This window comes from Aythya fuligula, chromosome 15, assembly GCF_009819795.1.
Source record: "Aythya fuligula isolate bAytFul2 chromosome 15, bAytFul2.pri, whole genome shotgun sequence".
In the NCBI taxonomy this organism is placed as follows: Eukaryota; Metazoa; Chordata; class Aves; order Anseriformes; family Anatidae; genus Aythya; species Aythya fuligula.
In genome coordinates, this window is record NC_045573.1 from 5,886,853 (window position 1) to 5,906,143 (window position 19,291).

Sequence of the window (19,291 nt, forward strand, 5' to 3'; positions counted from 1 at the left end):
TTTTTTCCCTTTTTTCTTTGATCACTTGTGTAACATTTTTTGAAATGCGTGTCTGATGTTGATTCCTTTTTGTGTTCTATTAGATGCATTTGATTTTGCATCTGAAAGGATTGAATATTAAATGTCCTTTCCATATGTGTGTATTAACAGTGTTTTAGTTTTCTTCTTTCAGACAGAGCAGGGAAATTCCTAGGATTTAGGTTCCTAGATTCCTAGGATCTTTTTGAGGAAGTCTTGAAAAGCTATATTAGCAAAGCCAAAAAAGACCGCCCAGATGTATTTTTATATTTTTATATGATTTTTATAGTGTAAATTAGAGCAGAAGGAACAAGCTATATCAGAGATAATTTTGGAAATGAAAAAAATAAAATTATTGCACTATTTCATTCACTGTAAGAATGGTACAGATAAACTCTTGACACTCCTAGCGCTTTTTTTCCCCTGTATTAACCTACCAGTGTTTCAGTAACCAGGAATATATGAGTTTATGGAGACTTGGTATAATTAATCTCTTGCTAAGAAGGAGAATTGTAGTCAAAGATTTTTTTTTCCCTCTTTTACAGTAGACAAATGCTAATGTTTCCTTTCCTTTCTGAACTTCCAGACTGGAACAGTGTTTGATAAGCTGACTCCCAGGGTGAAAGTCCCCTTCAGAGATGCTCGCTGTACAGCATGCCTGTTCTTTGGTTTCGTTTGCTCCAGTTTATAGGCACAGCACAGCAAGGTTAGTTTTGGTATCTGCATTAAGCATACCATTTCAGTAACGTTCGTGTTAAACAGAGGGCTATGTAGTGATTCAGCGCTGAGCATGCAGATGATTCTACAGCTCTAGAAAGGCTCATTTCTTTCTAGTCCCATATGTTATCTTTAATCAGGAAGTAAGGAGGAAAGCATTTGAACTGAGAAGCGTTTGGAAATAGCATGAGCAAATATAGAAGCTCAGACCTTAGTAGACAGTTTTACAGACTGCAAGGGAGGATCTGATTGTGGTTTTGCCTGCAAATGTTTTTAATCTGTTGACTTTGTTTTTAATTACTCACGACTGTGAGTGATTTTATGTCAGTCATGTGAGTTGTATAAGCATTTGAAACTGAGCTATCATGACAGGCTTTCCCTACATGTATTTTTATTTCTTCTCTTCTCAATTCGCTCCTCCCAAAAGCTGAGAAGAAAGGAGCCCTGCTCTTGAGTTCCTGGTGAGATATTTCTTCCTACAGTAGACAAAACCAGAAGGCCTATCCCAGTGATTCTACTGGCATCTCTTATCAAAAGCTTCTCAAATGATCCAGGCATCATACAAAATGCTAGCGTGAATCCAGCTTATCACAAGATACTCAGCAGTAGTGCTGTTAGCAAAAGACACTGAGAAGCCCTATGTCACTTCACATACCAGTGTTCCCAGTGCTGACCCTGGAGAATTTCCCTCCCTCAGTGCTACCTGCCCTGATGGGCATGGAGCAACCACCTGCAGAACTGACCGGGTGCCTGTGGGTAGACCCGAGAGCCCGCATGAGCACTGAACAAATATTTGTAGCTTTGTCAAAGCTGTCTCCGTCTAGGAGATTGCAGAACAACTCGTTGGAGTTCAGCTTACACCTTCACCCATGATTTCTTCCTGAAGGATGATGCTGTGTCCAACACTTGTTCTGGCAAAGCTGCCTGAGCTTTACTGTAATAGTTCTAATTAGATGTTTCTACAAGATCACTGCTTGAGAGGCACCACAAGACAAACATTCTGTGAACAATTATCCAAATAAGTTGTTAATTAATGTGGAACAACTACAGCTTTTGAAAATGTATTGTCTGTACAGATACCATAAATCCACTTTCCTCCCCACTTGCTTGTGGAGCCCTTTGTATTCTGGGTTCTCTGTTAACAAAGGTGCTGATGTGCTGCTGTGGTCTGTTCTCGTGCTGCTGGCTGTTGTGGACAGGCGAGCATGGATGATGGAGACACAACTCCAAAGACCCTGCTAACCAAGCCAGTGAGGTATTTCATAGTCTTTATTTATTTATTTATTTAATTATTTCTGATTATCAGTCTGGACAAGGAGCTACAGAAATGCTACAAAACTTATCATCTTTGTAGTGGATTTTGAGGCTTCCTATGTGGAACACTTGTTGAACATAGATTTTTGCACTTTGGCCAAAATAAGAGTGTTTTTGTGTCTTTACTTCCAAATGTGTTGAAAGCATGTGTTGCTATAATACTATTTATTGTACAGCACTTAAATAACTTTATGTAGTGAACATATGCTAAGGCAGAATTCATAAATGGCATCTCCCTCAATTTAACTTCTAAAGTATTTCTTAAATCTGAGAACCTACATCTTGGGTCCTGTTATATGTAACCACGCAGCTTCGTAAGGAAGACAGACTGGAAAAGTTTTTGGACAGGATTGTGAAAATGATTAATATTTGACCCTGTTGTGCTACAAGAAACATTACGCCAAATTCAAATGTCATCCAAATACAAACCTTAGTCTGAAAAGCTAAAAAGGAAACTGTGAAAATATTGAGGCTTTCATTATGCGTGAAGGATTTCAGAAGCCTTCAGAGGTCTGTGTGCACTTCAAAATGGGTTATGTTTCTGACACCTCTCCTTGCAGGATTTAAAGCAGTTCTTCTATTTACAAGATAAACAAGTGTGATTAAGCGCTTTGTTGGCAGTAGATCTATTCTTCTTTGAATACATAAAAATGCTGTAAAAAAAAACATGACAATTACTTTTAAGAGGAATTGGTGAACTGTATTAGCTATTTTTCTGCTTTCATTTCTAAATTTATAAGCTAAGTAGTTAAGGAGGTATTGTAGGTTAATGATTTATTTGCAATTAACAACTCTTCTTCAGTCTTGTAAGCATACTTCCAGCGTTGCAGTGGAGATCAGTCTGGAGATTACATTTGCTGCCTTTACTTAGTTTTTCAGCCTGTTATGAATTTTGCACAGATTTCAACGAGTATTGCTACTGCCAAATGTTTATTCCTTTCACCTAAACAGTACAGTGCCCTATTGCTGTACGGATAGATGTTCTCTGCTTCAGCATTTAACTTGCAGGGACCTGAGAGGTCACCAAGAAGCTCCAAGCAGCAGGAGAATGCGAGGAATGGTCATCAGGTGAAATGGGGTGTTCCAGCTCAATTCCAGGAAAGCTCTTTTCACTGTAATTAAGGTCTGGGACGCATTGCCCGGGGCAGTTGAGGACTCCCTGTCCCTGGGGGCATCCAGCACCCAGCCAGGCAAAGCCTCACATCGCATCACCCAGCGCCAGGGATGTGATTCCTCCAAACATTGTGACAATTACTGTAGAAATCCTCCTGAAATAATAGCTCGTTCCTAATAATGCCCAGTTCAAGGGAAAAGCAGTACCTAAAGCTGGCTCTGGTTATTTAAGCACTAGTCCTGGTAGATGAGGGGTGTTTTGTTCTTCTAGTGGATGTGTTCTTTCCTATTAAAGCAGTTCTGTTCCTAAAACCTTTCCTTTCCAGCATCCTGTCAGGCATCCTTACAGCAGTAATGTGCTGAGAAGGGTCTAACCCTAGGCCAGGTACAAATCTTTAAGATCTGGTGAGCTCAACCTGTATTTTGTTCTGAGCTGCCTGAGGGGGGAAAAGTCCTTTCGAATGAATTTGTTCTCTTTCTAAATAGGTAACTAGCCAAATGCATCTCAAATATTTGTTCTACCATTCAAATATTGGTTTAGGTTTAGAAAACAAATTAACCTAATGTTCGAAGAATTAGACATTTTGTACCTGGACGCTTTTCTGTGTCATTGGTTCTATAGTGATGACCCTAAAGACTTAGGTCAAAATAAAAGAGCCCTCTGATGAAAATCAGAAAAATATTTTTGCAACTTGGATGATTCTCTTTGCTGGGTGCATGCGTGTTAAAATAGCACAGATGTAGGTTTAAATTTTCGTAGTTTCACTGGGGGAAGCTATTCAAATGACAATGCTCTTTAATGCTGCTAATGTGGATGTTTTTTCTGAAGGAACTGAAAAATATAAAGAACAGTTTGAGTGTTTTGTTAGTCTGTCAGTACTAGGTGAAATCAGTTTTATTTGTCTATATGTATTATTTCAATGAGAAAGGAAAGTTGTAAAATGGAGCAATTTTAGAGCAAAGGTAAATGAAATTTCTTACAAGCTAGCTTGTTTACTGATTTTTTCAAGGTTCTGCATAAAATAAGAGAACTATGTAAGTTCTTACTCATTTTCTTTTACCCTTTTGCTTATGAGTAAGGCACATCAGTGTGCAAAATTTATTACTTCCACTGTAGATATACCAGTTCCTGGCTTACTTTTATATTAGCTATATATTTTTGACAAAAAAATAACTTGGTAACTGAACATTCATTTCATTTTGTGATTAAATGGGTTGGTTCACAAACCAGAGCAGTCTGCTATTGTGGCTGCAGCTAAAAAACAGCCCTGGGTGGAAATTCTCCCCTTGTTCAGAGGGGCGCTCGGTCTGGATTGTCTGTGGTCTCAGTGGCTGTGCCTCGAGAGCCTGGTGGTGTCTAAACTGGGTCAGTGACCATCCTGCTGCCTAATCCTGAAGTAGAAGAAGGAAACTCCTTTTCCTTAGTATATGATAACAGATTTTTGCACACTTCCTATCACGAAGAGTTGTGAGTAGATGTTTTTGCAGTAACATTGCAAATTCTCTGTTGATTCTTGTGATTCCCCTGCTGCACACTGCTGGTCGCACAGCGTAGCCCAACGTGTGTCTGTTGTGAGGTTCCAGAGTTCAGTGAGTATTGTGTTGTTCTGTTTACCTAAATATGAGCCTTTTTGAAAGGTGGCTGGAGTTTAACTTTGAACAGGGTACTGCCACTTGCTTTGAGTAATTGCTGACCTCAGCCATGATGCAGACAGGAGAGGAAATGCAAAGGGAGGGACAGAGGATGGCAACATCTATTGTTCTCCATCTTTGACTTCCTTACCCCATCTTGTACATTTGCATTTCTATAGCATGTGAAGTTACTAATCTTTATTCGATTAGATACCCTTAATAAAGGGCATAGGTTGTTACTAGATGGTGGCATTCTTTTATTTTATTAGTGTAATAATAAAACCAAAATTTTACTTTGGAAGTGTTTAGACTACTGGAGCGGTTTAACAATTGACTGGTGGTATTACCCATCCCTGAATGAGCAAGTAGAAAATTAATTTTTGAAACTAAACCAAAAAATTGCTTCTGATGTGTCTGTTGACTGCAGATTGGTAGGCAGAAATTGAAGGGGACTTTCTCACGCATCCTAAAATGCAGGAAGCTAAACCATGTCCGCTCACTGCAGCTGTAAATCCAAGTGGCTAGAAGACCTGACAACTCCACTCGGAGCCTATGTGCTTCCTGAGATGTTTGTTTCCTGGATTTGCTTTGGAGTTTTCGATGGGCAGGAAGTCAGTGTGTATGCTGAACAGTTAAACACTGCGACTCAAGGAGTAATGGCTATAGCAGCCAGAGCACACCATCTAAAGGGAGGAAATAAGGGAACAAAAACCTCACCTAGGAGGACTGAGAACAGAGAGGGACTCATCTTTCATGCTGATACTTTCAAAATTGTGAAAAGGGGAGTTCTACGCACCATGAAAATCTATAGCTTGCTATATTGCTATAGATCGCTGTGTTGGTTATCTGTTGATGTTTTTTGAATGAACTTGCTTGCGTCTGCCAGAAAAATAGCTTTTTCAAAATGGTGTTATAGTGAAGGCATTTTATTTGATCCTTGTTGTTACAGTACTGTTACAAATGCTCGCCAATTGCTAATGCAATAGCAAATGTAAAAAGAAGAGTTTAGCTGGATTTATGATAGACTGATTCTAGCCTGACACATTTTGAATAATAAAAATGTGAAGCATACAATATTGCCAGTCTTGGGTCAAATAAAAAGTCATGTTCCAAATCATATGTTTAAAAATACCATGACATTTTCATTTGCTTTCTGGTTTGCTTAACTTTAAGTAGTAGTAACTGCCTTCCAGGCAGCTGCTCATGTAGCTTAGGTTCTCTACTCAATCTACAGCATTGGTGTCTGAGCAGTGAGGGTGCAGAGCTGCAAGTGCTCCATGCAGAGGTGTTGTTGGTTACCCACTTCTACTCTTGTTCATCTGTCTAGGTATGGAAAAGAGCAAGTATTCCAGTCATTATGCATGTGCTCAAGGGTTTTTTCTCCTCCTCTTTTCTCATGTGTTAACTTTTGCTTGAATATTTTACACGTATTTTTCTTCTAAGGAATGGTGTCTTAAGCCAGAGGGTGCAAAAAAATGTGATCTCATTGAGCTGTACAGCCGCTTGTCTCCGCCTTTGCATCACCTCCTCGTTTTGCTGGCACAAACATTCACAGTGAATGGAATCGGGGAACAGATTCGGTTTTGAAGTAACCTTTGCGGGGGGGATAGAGAGGTAATTTTAACCCAGATGAGTTTACAAGACGGTACAAACACTTGTGCCAACCACAGGAAGAGGCGGGAGAATACAGACTGTGTGTCTTTTGGCAGCAGTACTAACTTATGGTGGTTTAAGTTGTTCCTGAATCTGCCACCTGAAATTCTTTTATTCACAAATAAAGCTTTGTTTAGAGCCTGAACAGAAGCGTTCCGTTGTGTAATCTTTCACTGTAAGCAAAATATATTACATCTAATTTATAAGCGTATTGTTTGTACTGCTGCAGTCACTGTGTGACTATGTTTCCTGCAGTAAGTTAATCATTTCTATTATAACATAATGTGGATATTTTAGTGTAAGGCGGGAAAGGAAGAAATCAGAGCTCTGTGTAATGACATTAAGCTTTTAGGCACATAGACAGCTTAAACGGACTCACAGCTGCTTAACATATGCCCTCTGCCTGAACTCGTTTTATCACTTGGTATCTGACTTCTCTCAACATATAAAAAGTTGATGTGATTGATTGTTGGTTATACAATATTTGTCAGGGTGAACTGAATCATTATGTATATAGATTCAAGAATATAGAAAAATAAAGCTAAGAAAATTTTTCTTGACATTTTTTCCTTTCAATAAGCTTACTTCAAGTACTTCTTGTTTGCAGGAGTTGGTGGCTGCTGGTTTTGCTAAGCAGCAATTGCTGAGTGATTTAGAGAACATCTCTGCTCCTTTGTTTGGATTTCATTTGCACAACCATTTAGAGTTATAAAACTGTCAGCTTAGGAATAGTCTATATGTTTTGCCAGGGCCTCATGTAAGCAGAGTTTATATTTTCCTCTCCATTTTGTGTGCCATTTGAATTCTCCAGTATGGATTGCCATTCATCTTTGCACTGGTCATTAGAATATAACCATTCCTGCAAGTCCCATGGCCTTCTTTAGAGAGGAGGAATCTTCAAAGTAATTATGAAATCGCACCTCAGATTAGTCATAAAATAAAAGAATGTAGATCTGTTAACCACAGTATCTCACCCTTGGCCAAGCCTAGCAGTGATGGAAGGCTCTGCTGTTGCTTAAAAACACATGGAATTTAGGACTGGCTGTGACTAGAATTGAATCACCATCTAAACATTAGATAGCATGGACCAGAACTGTTAATTATATTAATTACAGAACTCTCAGATTCCCTAAAATAACAACAGTGTGTTGAAATATTGCCTACTGCTTGGAGTTCTGCTTGCTATGTTCCTCTCCGGCAGAATTTTGCAGGTGACCAGGCTTGGTTTGGGGTTGCATGGAGGTTGCAGTGCCTGGATGCTGTCATTTGGCACGAGGTGTAGATAACTCTAATATATGTCAGGCTTTGTGTACTTATCTTAGGTTTTCTCTTCCTATTGTTCATAATGCACCATGGATGTTAGCTATTAAGTACTTGATGAAATTATAGAAATGCTGATGTCACTGAACTGGAAGCAGAGCAGTATCGCATGTGGAGACCAAACAGCATCCTGGCTAGCACTGTGAGGTCCTGCAGTTATTTTGTTGTTGTTGGTCTCTCTCAACAGCATTTCCACCTTGCAGAGGACCCAACCTGTACGTTTTGCTAAGCACAGCTGGTCTTTGGTGGTTGTCGCAGTGTTTGCTGAGCTGTGGGCGCCCTGTCAGGGAGGCGGGTGCAGGAAGCGTTGGGCTGTGCTGATTGCATCTAAGTGGGGCAGGCACATAAACACACAAAAGAGCTGACTTGCAAAAATAATAAATAGTTTGGGAACGTTTGATTTTTACATATAAAAATGAATATGTACTGTATGAAGGGAGAAAATATAATTCTGTAATATGTTTTTTTTGGGCTGAAGATATGCCTGAAAATTAAGAAATTTTTAAGGTGAGAAGTTCCGCTGTTGGTGTAAATTTGTTACTTCGGGCAGGTTGCAGTGTTTGGCTTAAAATTGCCAACATGAACCAGGCTTCCTGTCATGAAAGTTGTCAAGAGCATTTGATGAATTAAATTTTTATCTTTTATTTCCAGTTGTATCCCAAGACTAATCATAGTAAGATCTGGGTGAATAGGTACAAAAAAAACACCACCTTGTAAACATTTTCAAAGCCAGGAAAAGTATGAATCATGCTGCTGTTTATAACTTGAAAGATGGAAATTATCATGAATTTGCACCTCTTGCTGTTGCCAGGTGCCTGGTTGCTCAAGTATAGTGGAAGGGAGGTCAGTGCTTCCGAGCTGATTTGGAATTGTGTGAGTCAATTAACAGCAGCTCTTAACAGTCAATGACATTTTATGGAAACCTTAAATAAAAGCAGAGTTCATTCAGGGAATCTGGAAGAATGATGTGTAGGAAGTAAAATGTTTTTGTCTTTGTATCTTGAGAGAAAACCCAGTGTTGACTTCCCTGGCTTCTCTAACTCCCCGCTGCTCCCTCTCCTTGACTTGAGATTTCAGTAGCCGTGCTCGCTGTCAGGGCTTCATCTCCCCAATTCCACCTTATGACTTTCCAGGATTTGCTATTAAACTCTGTCTTACTTTGCTCTCCTTTTCTTCTGGCAAGCATAAACCACTTCGCTTTCAAAGCTTTGCAATCTATTCCCACTCTGGCCATTATCCCACACATGCTATGGAGATGTTGACTTTCCTCTTTTGCTGACAATTCAAACATTTGCCTTTGACAGCCTGCATTTTCTAATGACCATCCTTGGTGCTTTCTACCGCACTGCCCTGTGTGCACTGAAGAAGACGCTTGTAGCTCAGCACAGAGGCACCTTACTGTCTTTTTTCAAAGCCTTCCTTAAACCTTCTTTCTGATCCCTGCAGAACTGTGTGATACCAAAACAGGTATGTGATAAGCTTAGTTCTCCTCCTATTCCACGTTACTCTGTCTGTAATTATCTACTCTAATTTAGACTCAATTTTTAAATTATTTGCATGACAGCTGTTCTCTGTCGTGTTTATGCTTGATTTTATCAGATATGTAAAATATAACTAATAAAATATAACCACCACCAACACCTTGGTTTGTGTTGCATTTACAATGACACTCTTCAGTGAGGTCATTGGAAATGCAAACAGGTTTTATGGAGGGATTTTTTTCCTAACCAGTCGACAGGTTTTAATTTGGGATCTTAAATCATAATTGTTTTTCAATTTTCTGCTCTGCCTCACAAAAGCATAATGAGGGCACACCTGATGCTATAAAAAACAGATGTCATTTCAGTGCTCCAAGACTGTGTGATAAATTTGGAGGGGTTATGAATTGCAATCATAGACATGCACTTATCAGGGAGCTCACAAGAACAGAGAAGTAAAGCGTTGCTAAACAAGGTTTGGGAACAGATTGCACTTTAATTTCAGAGACTGAGAATGCAGAAGCTGGGGGTGGAATTTTCTTAAGGAACTTTCAGGAGACCATTTCAAACTGGCAAGTAATATATTCAAATTCTTTCTTCCTACCAGTCACATTTAATCAGAAAGTACTACTTGGGCTTGACCATTTTAAGTGGAAGAGCAGCAAGCAGACTGGGAAGAAAGCTAGGTCATGCAGTTTGTGCTTACTTGGAGAAACATCCTTCCTTTCCTGTTCTCCTTGAGACAAAACTTCTTCAAACAGGATGTTCAGTGGGAGCTGAACTGTACATGAGATACAAGTGGAGCTTTCTAGCACTTTTTTCATTAAGCAGATTCACACAGGTGTTCAAGGGTGTATTCATGGAAATTAAATGTATTTTACATGAATGACCATTTCATGGGAAGTCATTGGCACAATCTAAGTCACCCGTATCTAGTTATTACTGAACATAGTCAACTGCAAAAAACTGTTATTTCCATCACATTTATTCCTTATTGTGTGGCAAGATGTCTTTTATTCATAACCAAACTGAAAGTCCAATTCTCTATTCCCCCAAGCTGTCTATTTTATTGTAAAGCAAATCAAGCGGCAAGATGCGAGTTGAGGTGGCTGTTACCCTGATGCTCCGTTGTCACCCTATGATGTACAGGACAGTTGAGGAGCAGCATGTGTTCTAGGTGTTGCTGTGGGTGTCTGCTGTAGGGTTGCTGAATCATGAAATGAACACATTCTGCTAAAGAAAAAATCCTGCCCACTCTGTTTTCTTGAGTGTCTTATTTTGGGTCTTGTTCATCATGGTTTAAAATTGCGTGTTCTGCATTTGTGTGCCCGTGTAGTTGAGTGTATGCGTGAAATACCTTCTGGAATACTTGCTGAAAAGATCTTAGTGTATCAAACTATAGTTGTTAGTTTTGTTAGATACTAAATTCATGAATAGAAATGTGTTCATTTTTTTCTTTGGTTATCTGGGAGAACCCAGAGTTTGAAAACAGAGGATATATACCAGGGCATGAATTTGACGTAGCTATACAGCCTGTTGAACTCTGGAGCTAAAACTAAGGGGGAAGTTGGTTGCTTTATTGTTTTTAACAAAAAACGTCTTCCTTAGTCAAACATGAGGAGTCCTGTTTGAATTGTAAGGCAAACTGCCTTCCTAGGGATCAATAACCCTTTATTTTTCATTTAGTAATGAATCTCCTGTTTCACTAGTCTTTCCCATAGATGGGGACGAATGCACCTCTAACTCTATGTTCCTTTTTTTTGATCAGAATGGGTACATTTCAGGTGCATTACAGGGAGGCTGTCAGTTTGAAACTGAGCAAACTAAATATGCTCAGCTGAATGAAAGCAATGCTGTCAACATGAACAAGTGGTGTAATTGAGAAAAGAGGTATCTTGAAGCTTCACAGCATTCAAGAAGTGTCAGATCATGTTCGTTTGAAATGCATGGAAATGTTCTTTTTCCCAGTATAGACACGAGTATTATGTGTCGTCCAGGACTGGCCACCCCGGTGCTTAGCAGACCCTGAGATTCGCACTTTGTTGTTGCCATCGTTGTTGAATTTCACCCTGTTTGAAAGAGTCACTCAAATTGTTTTTGTAGAATTCCAGACCTTTACCTTCATCAGGATGTAGATCAGTGAGATTAAAACAAGTGCTTGTCCTTCCAGCTTTAGAAGCGTTTCACCTACTTTTGGTTGTTACAAAACCCTATATACTGCTTTCAAAAAGTTTTTTTACTGATATGTATTGCTGTAAGGACAACTGGCATGCATTATTAGGAACTCTTGACTATGCAGAAGATAGTTGAGGATGAAGTACTTCTGGTTATGAGACCATCAAGACCAGCAGAATCGTGAGAAGCAGATTCCATCATATTTTGCTGTTTCCAGCTTAACAAAGCAAGATGGGTTTCTTCCAGATCTTCGTACTCTAAAGGAAGGGTTTGAAGGACTGGGTCTCACTGCTCAGTGAGTTTGCTTTAATACCATTGGCATGACTGGAAAACTTTGACAGATCTTGCCCTGTGGTATGATTGCTAGCATATCTGTATCTGTATTTGGTCAAAACTTCTGACTAAGAAAATGCATGGTACTTTTTTTTCCCCCTCTGTTGTGTGCTTGAAAATAATACATTCTGTTAACAGTAAATGTTATGGAAACTCATAGCACTTAGCTTCTGAGAAACGCTGCTATGAACAAAAATACCCTGCACTTTTGCTTTAAAGTTAATATTTATATTTTCTGCTGAGAGAGTAATGGGAAGGAATATCATTAGAGCTTGAGAATGTCACTACAAGTGGTGTGCATTGTCTGTCCCACCTAAGCTTTTTTTTTTTTTTTTTTTTTTTTTTAAATGAAGTAAAACCTTCAGTGAGTTCCTCTGTGTAAGGATAAATTTAGCTCGAAGAGCGGTGGAAACCAGACTTGTAGGTTGGAGTGGAAGTGACTGCTGTGATGCCCTCACTGGGTGCTGTCATTTCTGCAAGGGATCTGTGCAGGGGAAGGCAAAACGTGGAACAGATTCTGCAAATGGGAAATTGTGGTGAATCGTGGGTCTATGGATATGCTGCAAAAGTCAGGCGGGACCGTTTTCTGAATCACCAATTTGCTTTTTTAAATGTTAATTATTTTTCTCACATCTTAAGCTATATAATCTTACGACTGTTTTGTACCAAGAGTTCAAAACTGGACTGATAAAATCAGTGTAAAAACTTCTTAGTGTTTAAACCTTGCCTCAGCTATTCCCGTAGTCTGATCAGAACTGTTCAGGCTTTGAAAATGATTAAGCAAACTTCTGTGCAAAAACAGCCCTAGAGATGGAGGTGCTCTCTATGTCATTCTTTGGGTCATTTACATTTCAGTGTGAGGAGAAAATAATGCAACCACCCTTAAAAGGCCGTGTTTCCAAAGAGCAAGCTGCATCTGCACCTGCACAAATACACATGCACTTGTTGAACTCCAGGTCCTACCCCCTGCCTGGTGGTACTGAGATAGAGGAGGCACTGGGGAGGCTCTTCTCTCAGCTGTCGGTCTCTGTCCATCTGTCCAACTCTGTGTGTGCCCTCAGGCTTGGGGCAGTGAGGTGAGAGGCTTCAGGAGCACTGCCTTGGTGTCCTGCATGTGTCTGGGGGCATCCAGCCCTCCCCAGCTCTGGGCAGCTGCTGTCACCATCGCATGATGGCCAGCATGGAGGAGGCAAGTCTGCTTGCTCCCCCGGTACCTATTCGTGTCTGTCCCGTTAAATTCCTGCCATTGCTGGGAAAGAGGTGCACCCGTCATCATTTTCGCTTACTCTGCCAAGGACAGGCTTCGATTTCACCCTCAGTGTCTCACTGATGTCTAGCTAAACCATGTCATTTTAAGCTGGTCCAAACCTTGTGAAGGATTTGGGGATCTCCAGCTGCGATCTGTGTCTTCTCATTTTTACAGGGCTGTCTGTATAAAAACTGCCTGCTGGTAAAACAAGTGCTGGGTAAGCCTGTGTTTGTCATTCCTGACCTGTGTGTCAGAAATCCCCCCTGGCTGCATGAAGAAATGATTGCTGAGCCCTTTCCGATAGAATAATCCGCGTAGCCCGCGTGCATGCAAACACCACAGTTCATGCTTCAGACCCGCACATGGAGCTCAGCGCGAGTAGTGTGTGTGGCTGCTATGGTGATTAAAATACATAAATAAGATAGATGAGCACGGACCGTGTTAGCAGTCCCTTGCTGGCAGCTGTTCAGATGGCAGCCAGCTCCAGCCCACGGTGCCGGGCGCGTTTCGTCGCCCCAAACAGCCAAAGCAGCAGGAGCGCCGGCGGCTCCTGTGAGGGGAGGAGTTACGCCATTGCCCCTCTACCTTGTCAGTGAGCAAATTCAGCCCCAAAGTGGCAAACAAAGGGCTTTTGTGCACTTTTACAGCTCGGCGAGGGTTAGCGGCCTGCCACAGTTTTGAGCCGGGACGAGCTCGGCGCTGACCTGCCTGAGAGGGGACCAGGGGGACGCGGGGCAGCCGAGGGAGGCTTGGTGGGGAGGTCTCGCTCCCATTTCAGGCACGACACAGGGAATAGTTAAAAGCAGCTCCCGCTTACCTGGGTCTGCGCTTTGCTCACGTGTAGGCGAGTGTTTCGGCCGCCTTAGGACGCAGCTGACAGCGATCGGGGCCGTTTGCTCGCAGTCAGTCCCGCAGATCCAGAGGTCCCCTCCGCCGCGGTTGACATCCTCGCCTGGCTGCAGGCTCTCGCTGACTCGGATTCCTCCTCCTTCCCCTCTCACCTTCTAACATCCTCCAACTGCAGAACTCATCCCTTTCCTGAGATGCCGAGCGGTGCACTTGCCCCAGGAACTTTTTCCAGGCAGGACCCGAATTCAAAGCCAGCCTTTCATTTTCGCGGCGGAGTGGCAAGGGCGAAGGCAGCGAGGGGAACTGGAGCGCTCGCTTCCTTTAAATCCCCACCAGAGTCTGCTGAGCGCTGAAAGCGAAGCCGCTTGTCATGGTGAGCTTCAGAGTTTAACTTCAGGGGGGAGGGAGAAAGTGGAAAGCAAACTGAATGCTGTAGTGGAGATTTCTCTCTTCCCCCACTGGGCCCCTTGCCGACTGTTTTTATTGATTTCAATCACTGGAGGCTAGCGAGCTCGCAGAAGAAACACTGTGTAATGTGTTCTTTCCTGGCTTTCATTAAAGAAACTCAATGCAGTGCGGTCACGCTGCCGAGCTCGCCTGGCAACCTGCCTACACCCTGTGGTACCTCTTTCATTGGAGGAGATGGAGCTCGTGGTTTGTTTTTTTTGTTTTTTTTTTTTTTTTCCCTCCCCTCCAGCACTGATTTCAAAACAGCTTATCCTCCGCTTCTACCTTCCGCGAGCCCAAAGCTGTTTAAAGTTGGGAAGCGACTGTCAGCACCCCGACGGGGAAGGTCGTGCTGGTGGCGGTTCAAGAGCCGAGGGCTGGGACAGCCCCGCACTCCTTTTATTAAAATTCTTCTCGGGGAGGGCTGAAGAGGGGCTGAATGTGAGCCACGGCAATGTGGATACAAATGATTCCCGAGGGTTCTTTTTTCTCCTTCTCTTTCTCGTTTCTCCCTTCCCCTGATTGGAGAACGTGGTTTAATTAAGGCTAAGAGAGTAAGCGGAGTCCTTCTGCAAATCTGTGAAAATTCCTGGCACTGTCGTCGTGCAAATGAAGCAAAACGACATTCCCCAAGCCTGCAGTAGTGCAGTTGTCTTAAATACTTCTGTTGCATTCAGGACTGTGATACTGGTGGAGAAAAATGAGAAATAAAATATGGTACTAATTTATGCTTTAGAACTTAATCTGTTACAGTATGTACTTTATAGCAGCAAACAATCTATAAAGTGGAATTCAACAAGCTAGTTTCTGTGAGTTGTATTGTTCTGCGTGCCTATAAATCCTTTCATTTAATTTAGTAATTTGCTTGATTTCTTCTTATTATGCAGATTCTAACGTTAATACATTATGTGCTCTTCAGAACTGGATGTAAATCTATGAAACATGCCAATATCACCCAGTTGTAAATAAAGCCTGATTTCGAGCCACAAGGGCTGTGCCCATTCAAAATTACAGCTGCAGATTTAGGGTACCACCTGGTAGCTTGTGCTTATGAGATACCGTATCTGGGTATGTAAGGACATACTCTTTTAACGTTTGCACCACTACTAAAAGAATCTGTTCCTGGATCAGAAAGATAAAAAGCTTGTTCTTATTTAAATCTGGCTTCCTGCAGAACTTGTTTGAGGCTTTTCTGCCTGGATTGCATCTACAGAAACCTTTCCAAATCAACGTAATTTATTCCCAGTGTTTCTGTTGCCAAGAGTTGAGATTTTTAAAGCAACTAGCTTTTATGAAAAATTTTAATTATTTCTTTATAACATATATAATTTTTTTTAAATCTTCCTCTGGAAGTTCTACAGACATGATATAAGGAAGTCTTATTTCTACAAATGTTACTTTTAAATCAACGCTTGCTTTCTGCGTGGGAATTATGTTTCATGTGCTCTTTCTGGTCATACTTCTTATTCTCATAAGGTGCTAAATGACAGAAAATGGTTATTTAAATTCAATATGGCTGCAAACTATTTTGTGTAAATTCTATAGCTGTAGTTGTAGCATAGTCCTTTGGCAAGCCTCAAATAGTAAATCATTTGTCAGTCTTTCTTTTATGAACCTTGCATCTAAAGATTTGCCAGCCTTTCTTTGTAGTTTTTGAACTGTATTTATAGATTCTGCTTTTTTGTTTTTAAGCTGGCAGATGGCCAGTTATTTATCTGGCTTCATATGTATTGTGTACGAGGGAAACAGAACATTTTGTATGCTAATATCGTGCATGGTGCATACTTGGGGCAAAAGGCTGCTTGTAAGCAGGATCCATTATGTGACGAGTCGGTAGCTCCTAGTCCGTTCTCGGTCAGCGAACAAAGCCCCTTTGACATTGCTCTATATTAAAAGTTATGAAATAACACGAGCTTAATGAACAAACAAGGCACAATGCTGCTACTATGAAGCGAGCTGTATCGTCCATTTCCCCTTCTTTCTCTTCAGAGTTCAAAAATTTGAAGCCCTCTTTATACTTGTCTCTGTTAGTCATGTTAAAATATATTCCTCTGAATTTCTGATGCCACTTGCTTTGCTGTTCTTTTGCTGGGCTGGTACAAAAAGATAAAAGCACATTGACTTTTGGGGCAGCTGAACTCACTGGTGGTAACAGAAACTTGGTTTCCTTCCTTTTTCCAGCTCCCTTCCTGTTGCCTTTGTCAGGTTTCCTTTTCCATCACCTCTCTGCCCCAGCCAGTTCCTTACATTTAGTTTCCTTTGCCAGGGCATATGGCTGTCAGGTCGCACCCAGGGTGTTGCAGTGCTGCCAGAGCTCTGAGGATGTCTGCTGGAGGAGGATGAGCAGCACTCCTGGCCCCAGCAAAGGCAGCAGCTGTGCTGCGCCGTGCGCCCTTTGCACCTTGTGCCACACACGGGTTGGGCAGAGCCCCTCACCAGGCAGCAACTTCTGACCTACACATACAAATCCCAAAGGCACATTTGCAGTACATGAAAATCAGGTTCATAGGGGCACTTCTTCAGAGTTTCTGACTCTTGTCAACTTTATTCTGTGCTGGCAGGAGACAGCTGGGCATGCAAATGTAGGAGTCTTTAACAGCAGGAGAAGGAGGAGCAGAAGCCTTTAGAAGACATCTTCAGTCATACTGAAGTATGAGACAGCAAAGGCCCTTTGGTTAACTATAAATCTGGACACAAATTTAAAAATGTGCTTGTTGCTCTGTTGAAACACAACAAAATTAATGTGCCTTTAATACCATCTTGGTACTGGCTGTCCAGCTGTCACGGTTCATAATACCCTGGCAGTTGACGCTTTTATACAAATTCAGGCTCTGAAAAACTGCACCTGTTTGGTTTTGCCACTCTTGCTGCAAAAAAAAAGGGCCTGATGTCTTCAGCAGGTCCTCTCTCGGGTAAATCTTTCTGCCTTTTCCAGTTCCTCTTGCAGTCAGGGTTGTTCTTCTCTGTTCTGAATTGCTTAGCAGGGCTGCTGGATATTTAAATTCTGCACTCACTTCTGTTTGAGATGGCTTCCCCCTTATGATAGGTAAACTCATTTCTAAAGACAGCCTGTAAAATGTTTTACATTTGTGCAGTATTTCAAGATTACAGATAATAATTAAAAACTTTATTTTTTTAACTCATTTATAAAACTGCCACAGCTGAAGCCTCTAGATGTTTTGAGTCAGATGTCTTAGCCTATTTATTTACACAATATTACTAAGCTTACCTAGAAATAAGAAATTTCAAGGCTGGCATTGATGAAAGGCCCTATTGGCAGTCTCTGTCCTTTGCATGTAAATTGACATAGTATAGTACAAACTTTGGGAATTTACTTGAAAACATATGAGCTTTGCATCTCTTTTCCCTTGTGAAGATGACATGGATTTTTATGAGCGTAAATGTTAAAGATCTGGGGGTCCACCTCCTTTCCAAAATACAGCAACCAGTGGCAGTACCCCTTCCAGCACCTTTTCAGGCCTTCTGGAAAGTTTCCAAGTGGAAGACTCCCACCTCCTTAATCATGAAAAAAGCCTGCCTCTCCTCTGAATGTCATTCATTCAAGTGTACTGACCTGCCCTGACCTTGTTTAGATTGAGATCTAATGAGCCCACGGTCCAAGGTGGTGTGGGAGCTCACAGTAGGCTTTGCAAATAAGCAAGTGTTGTGTTTTTCTACATGCATGTGTTTTAAATTTATCACGTCAATAAACAAGTGTATCACACGCTCGAGTACGGACTTTACAGCGTTGTAGTTAAGAATAAATTGTGCCACTACAAATTGTGATCTCACATTATAAATATAAAAGGAGACAATGTGGAATATTTATGACCTCAAAACAATGAAGTCCCCTGTTGATTTGTGCTTTTTAAAAAAATTATTTAAATAATGAGGTAATGCTCAAACTCTGAATCTGAATGGCTCTCAAACTTCGGACGCATCTCTCAGAAAAATAGTCACGCTAATGGTACAGGGAGAAAAAAGATTAAAAAATAATGCTGTTGATTCGAAGGAGAAATGCATCAGTAAAATATCATAATGGGTCATTCGAGTTAAAATAAATATAGCTAGGCTTTAAATTTCCTTAAAAGGTTTGGCTTTATTTTGAGTCCCAGAATCTGGGGAAGGTTGGTTGGTTTCTGTTGTGTTTTGTGATTTATTTTTTAAAATTATGATAAAGTGAACCTCAGCTTCAGTGAAGAATCTGCCCCGAATGCACACGTTTTATGAAACAGATAAAACTTGAGGCTTTCAAATTAAAAAAAACAGTCGAGGACTGATTGTAGTACCTACTGCTGGCCTAAATCGTGTTGACACAAATGGATAAAAGTGTAGCTGGAATGAGAGACGTCGACTGCAAGCATTCACAGGACGTGTGGTGGGAGTCCCAAACAGAAGCCTACTGAACCATATTTTTGTTGGGCCGAATTACGGTCTGTGCTATCAGAAGGGTACCTTAAGCTATAAATCCCGACTCTTTCAACCCTGGAAAAGCTCCAGCCCCGAAGGGAGAACAATGCTGCTGTTTCAGATGGCCTACAGTGCAGAAATTGTTCCGCTGGAAACAAACGTTGTTAGGGCTTGGTATTTATGTTGGGACCCACTTATAGGGAGGGAGCGACTTGTTTTGTTTTTAATGGAGCGGTCGGGAGAGGGATAAAAAGCTTTTTGATAATGTGAGGAATGCGTGGGGGAAGGGAAGGTACAGAGATACGCATTTACTGTAAGTATGAAGGAGCAGAGGCCTCTTTATCAGAGCTGCTCTAATGATGTGCCACAGTCACTTTATTTGAAAGCTTCATGGCTCACAGAAAAGTAAACAAATTCATTACATTATTTTTAAAAGAAGATTAAGTGTAGTGTGTCGTCTGTTGGACAGCTGCTCTAGTAATCTTTTACAAACACTTTATAAATGACCACCCTCGGTGTTTTTCTGGGCTTTGTGTGGCTGGATTGTTATTTTAGTAAGTACCAGGACAGTTTTTCCAATGAA

The 19,291-nt window shown here is 41.2% G+C and overlaps 2 protein-coding genes across 3 annotated transcripts in view; one reads left to right on the forward strand and one right to left on the reverse strand.

The window, feature by feature from the left end:
- Positions 1 to 14,005, reverse strand: part of GPR146 (G protein-coupled receptor 146) — a 50,217-nt gene extending 36,212 nt beyond the window's left edge. The window contains exon 1 of one of the 2 annotated variants that reach the window (XM_032197944.1): positions 13,820 to 14,005. The gene's annotated coding sequence lies outside the window, so the exon portion shown is untranslated. The remainder of the gene's footprint in view (positions 1 to 13,819) is intronic. The other variant, XM_032197945.1, reaches the window with a different exon arrangement.
- Positions 1 to 19,291, forward strand: part of C15H7orf50 (chromosome 15 C7orf50 homolog) — a 125,636-nt gene that overhangs the window by 75,986 nt on the left and 30,359 nt on the right. The window lies entirely within an intron of this gene.